Below are 5,888 nucleotides of genomic sequence, written 5' to 3'. Positions count from 1 at the left end.
CCTTTCACTGTACTCGACAATTCTGGTCAATAGACATTTAAGTCACACTTGGCCAATGGGACATCGTGTAATAGACACGTGATCATGGGTGTGTGTCGTCAAGCACATATTCGGGTTAATCTGGTGTTAGAATTGAGATTAAATGCATAAAAAATAGCTAATTATTTAACTATAAAGACACGAGTCTTGCCATACTGCTTCAAATCACAACCATTGGAATTTATTTGTAAATAAAATGGTATTTGTCCCAAATTCGTTCTTAATAGACAGCTTGTTCAAGAGAAATTAAAATATCACTTCAAGAAAGTTAGAACGATATGTATGTATGCATGTATGTATGTGTGTTGGTAGGTAGGTAGGTACATAGGATGCTTAGTTTAGTTGGTTGCTTTTGTGTAAGGGATATTTCAATCGATGGTCTTTAGCAAGGCAGCAAATTTATGAAGAAGAGTGCTCGCTCGGAACGTCTGCCATTAGCATCGAATGCTCGATGAAAGATAACATCGGGTCTAAATACTGACTATTTTGAACTATACTGAAGTCCATGGTTATTACGTCACAAAACTTAAATGGCATGAAAACCATTTGTTGATGTCATAACTAACAACAAACAAGGTAATAGTTTGAGGCCATGCAAACCGAATCATTTCTTTAATCTTTTTTTATTTAAAAGTTGCACATAAGACATTAAACATGTGAAATGCATGCATTTCATTGCTCTATTCTGATTTCATATCTGTCTTCATGTTCGTCTGCCAAAATCTTACCAATTTAGGAATCATCACTACAATTTCAGATATTGGAATTTATTTGACACACATGGGAAGGAAAAGAGGATATTTTGAATGGTCACTCCAAAAATGACAAACAGTGTGCAAATATATTGCACGTCATCAGGCTGTCTCTCTCTCTTTTAATTGTCAAACAGTGTGGGATAGGATTTAAATATATTTGAAAGCAACGGAATGTCTTTAAGTTTCTTGATTTGAATTCGTATTACTCTTGCTGATGCTGTCTGGGCATCATTAATAAAATTCTGAAATGCGCGATATATACCAAGCACCATATATTCCAACTGATCTTCTCCAGTCGATTCAAGACGGTCAAACTCTATTTTAACTTATAGCGCAAGAAATACTCTCATTAATTTAGAATAAAGAGAAATTGTCGAGGAAGAAGTTAACGTTGTATCAGTGCTTGAAAACTTACTTAGAGATGAAGCTGTCTTGAAGTTATTAATATTTTTGGATGTCCTACTGCACCTGTTATTTGAAATATGCAAAATGTAGAAAACGGTGGAAAAAGGACAGGTAGGTTAATTTTAGAATCACATGATTTATAAGATGTTGTGGTATTCTTTATCATATGACTTTTGATATCATTCCGATACCTATATAACAGGGTTGATATCATTCAGATACCTACATAACAGGGTTGGTTTTATCGATCAAGTGCAATGCAAAGAAAATTGTTTACCTGATAAGTGTTTAATGAGATTTTATCTCAGCAGTTCTAAAGAAAGTCTAGACTTGTTGAATTAGCATACCTGGTTCGATTGTTAGTGCTTTGCCGTTTTATGTCTGAATTGAACGTGCGCTCCCACCCCGGGCCAATTACAAAGTTTAAATTAAAGTCTAAGATGTAGAGAGTAGAATTTTACATCACACTTTTTCTTTTACTTTTAGTGAACGTAGGTGACTATTATTACATTTTAAAAGACTCTATTTTATTTGATAGTCCCTTGCAAACAAAAAGTTCATATCGCTCTTGCAAATTTTATTTTCTATCCTGCGTGTGGACAAAGGAGGTCGTGAGGACCTGAATTCGCAATATCTAATACAAAGTCATGCTTATTTTCTTGAAGTTTATTTTGTATACATTATTCCTGTTTCGATTAATAATATAATGCCCACCTGTATTTACCCTTTCTAGTTTATTGGTCAGGTCAAGTAGTGCCGTCCAAAAGGTCAATGCTAAGCTCCTGTCATAAACCAGTAAGGAATAGCTTGAAGTGCCTATGCAACGACTGACATAAACGGTTATAGCTTTTTTTTTGTAGCAGCAACGAGAACCCTCCCCCAAAAACAAATATATACAGATTTCATAATTAAAAACTCGGGTTCCACGAGAATATTCTGGTTGATAACGTATATTTTAAAAGTATTTATGGGCATTATTTTCACTTATAAGGCAAAGCCAGCATTATCTTTTTTCTTTTCTTTGCGTTCTAACGACTGCTTTAGCACGGTCTAAAAGTGTATTTTGGCAGTTATCGAAAAAAACTTACAAATCCCTCAGCATGTAAAAGATTAAATAGGACTTGTGGGTTGAAGGGTGTGTTAAATCACGGTTCACCTTCTAAATGTGCACCTTTGGAGTTATCTGGAAAAAAATCTTGGGGAATCCTCATTGCATGTCCGAGTCACTTGATCCTGCATATCTTCTTCTCCAAGGAAATGTCGTTACATCCTGTGTTTTCATATAGTTTGCAGAGTTTACGAAGGCAAACTATTGTGAAATGAATTTACATTTCTCATGTCTGTCTTCACTACACTCCAACACTCGGATCCGTACAACAGTACCGACTTTACATTGCTGTTGTAAAGTCTTATCTTTGTCACAGTAATTGCAAAGAAAGTAAAGTTAACCTGTCTTTTGGCAAAAGTGGTATCATTTATCTCTTTTCCACCTGTTCTGAGGATACGGATCTTGTTTTGAAGCATGTCGTATTACACAGTCAACTTTCATAATATTTCTTACAGTTTTTGTTTGTGCGATGATTTCATTTACTGTACCAGTATCTTCTCTACATCTCATGCCATATTATTTTATATTTATATAACTATATTACATTGTTTCATGCTTTTTATTTTATAAGTTTTAATTTTACATGGGGCTCATACATTTATGCAATATATTATTTGGTTTCTTGTCTATATAACCATCTATTACGCAATGCACACAGAACGTAATGATATGACAAATATAGGCATTCTGATTTTTGTCATAAGTACTTTGCAATAGTATAATTAGGTGGCAGAACAAATGAATAAAAATATTCACTATCATTTCAGGATCATTATCGATAGCCACCCAACGAGTAACACTTTAAAAACAAAGTATTCTCCTATATTAACTATAATGATTTCAACCTGTCTTATACTTTTGTAGCATATCATTGCAAATACAACAACTATGTTTTCATCCTATTCCATGCTTATTTCTGGCTGTATAAGCAGGTGTATCGTTTCTGGTCAAAAAGTAATCATGAATTGAGTTATCGGATATAATAGAGTAATCATGAATTGAGTTATCGGATATGATAGAGTAATCATGAATTGAGTTATCAGATATGATAGAGTAATAATGAATTGAGTTATCTGATATGATAGAGTAATAATGAATTGAGTTATCTGATATGATAGAGTAATAATGAATTGAGTTATCTGATATGATAGAGTAATAATGAATTGAGTTATCAGATATAATAGAGTAATAATGAATTGAGTTATCGGATATGATAGAGTAATAATGAATTGAGTTATCTGATATGATAGAGTAATAATGAATTGAGTTATCTGATATGATAGAGTAATAATGAATTGAGTTATCTGATATGATAGAGTAATAATGAATTGTTATCTGATATGATAGAGTAATAATGAATTGAGTTATCTGATATGATAGAGTAATAATGAATTGAGTTATCAGATATAATAGAGTAATAATGAATTGAGTTATCGGATATGATAGAGTAATAATGAATTGAGTTATCAGATTTGATAGAGTAATAATGAATTGAGTTATCAGATATGACAGAGTAGAATTTAAATGCAGAAATGAAAAAAGATAATATTATGGGTTCCGTAAATCCACCAATTATGAAAATGAAAGAATGATTCACCTAGTTATAATGGCTCAGCTGTTTGCTATTTTTATCATGAAGAATTAGATAAAGACCATAGAAGGGGGATCATTGTCATACCAATGGGAAATTTAGAGGGGCGACAAATAAATCATGTTACCTGCAACTTCAATCATCTTAATATACAACTAAGGTCCTCTTAGTGTTCCATAGGTTGAGTGGATATTGGTCATTTAATAATAAGAAATGGTATTGCAACACCAAGTAGAAGATAACAGGCTTGTCTAAAAATGTGGGGAAATATATGCCATTTGGAATTTGACATTTGCGATGCATTAGTCACTTTGAATTCTTAATAACAGTTTTGATTTGGATAAGTTAGAATCTAATATTTCTTACGTGAATTTTGTGATAACAAGTACATTGAATGATCTTTATAAAATTTAATTATTAACTATAATAGGTATCTATCCATGCGATTATATTAATACTGTTAAAGATTTTCAAAAAACCAAACTTCCAGAAGAATAGTGTTTTTACTCAATAATTAACAAATTCGAATATCAAACGAATAGCGTGCTCATGCACCAATAAGCTAGGGAAACGTGTAAAATAAATTACTTTAATCTCTATTGTCATTTTTATTACAAAAAAGGAAGAAAAAAAATTATGTTCTGTTACCGATGTTTACGAAAATGTTAGAAATTCGGCTATAAGAATGTCTGAATGGTCTTGAGCGTGTTCAGCATTACAGTAGGCCTGGTATGTCTTGGGATGTAAGTAACAAAAACTGAATTAGAATTATTAACATATATTGATATGCATTCATTTGTAGAAACTGGTTTAATTGATGCTATTTCAATGGTGTCTAAATGATATGCTTCAGCTAATAATCCCATGATTAGTGATAACGATGAAAGTGTAATAATTCCATTTTGTATTTTTAATAAACAACCATTATTGCTGGGCAATGAAGCAAGATTCATTTCACATAATCATTTACCTGATAATATTCCAGATGATTCTAAACAGTGTTATATATTGGAGCTTGATTTGTATTATCCTTAAAATACACGTGATGCAAATAACTGGCGTCAATTAGCGCCAGAAATATTTATTGTTAAAGAGGAATAGTTAAGTAGCTAAAACATTAAATTATCAAATAATTTTGAGAATTTGCTAACTGTGATAAAATAGTATCAAATTTAATGAAAAAGATGAAATGTAAGTAAATTATAGAAACTCCACATATCCAATTAGATACCAAATTTTAAAGCTTAATCAATAAACAAATTTGAGAAAGGTTTCTTTTAATCAATAGCTCAGACTTTGGAAAAACTCAAAAGAACATAACGCAAAGAGTAAATATGGAGTGAGTTGGAAATGCTAAAATAAGAATATATATATATATGTATGTATGTATGTATGTATGTATGTATGTATGTATGTATGTATGTATGTATGTATGTATGTATGTATGTACTTTGTATTGCTTTTTTCTTCTCTATTATTATGTATTATGTACATCTGTTTTTTGGAAATGACCTTAGTCCAAAATAAAGTTAATGTGTCACCTGTCAAGTGACATTTATTTTGTAAATAACATGATACATGATTAATATTTCTACAGGACTATTGAATAATTATTCAATTCATTTTTAATGGAATAAATATGTTTTTGTGAAAATGAGTCTAGAACAGCCGTTTTCCACTTGGAAATTCCTAAACTTGTTGACAACTTTGTGTGTTTTAGAGACGAGACGGACCTATATCCTGGCTCCATTAATTTATCTTAGCTTTTTATATCAAAGTTGTTTACTTGAAAAATTACTCGTTCTTGCTTTACCATCCAAAGAGAAATCAGTTCTTTTGTTGTGTTCGGTTTTTAATTTTGGTTGATTTGTTTATGTACATTATTCGCTAGCTTTATAAAGTCCTCAATAGTTTTCTTGGATTAAATAAAGTATTTGAAATTATAGTGAATTCAGCCAAGGACATTTTGGATTATATTATTCTGATATAT

This window comes from Sinohyriopsis cumingii, chromosome 12, assembly GCF_028554795.1.
Source record: "Sinohyriopsis cumingii isolate HCF-2022 chromosome 12, ASM2855479v2, whole genome shotgun sequence".
NCBI lineage: Eukaryota > Metazoa > Mollusca > Bivalvia > Unionida > Unionidae > Sinohyriopsis > Sinohyriopsis cumingii.
The sequence above is the reverse complement of the archived record's forward strand: the minus strand, read 5'-3'. Positions refer to the sequence as shown.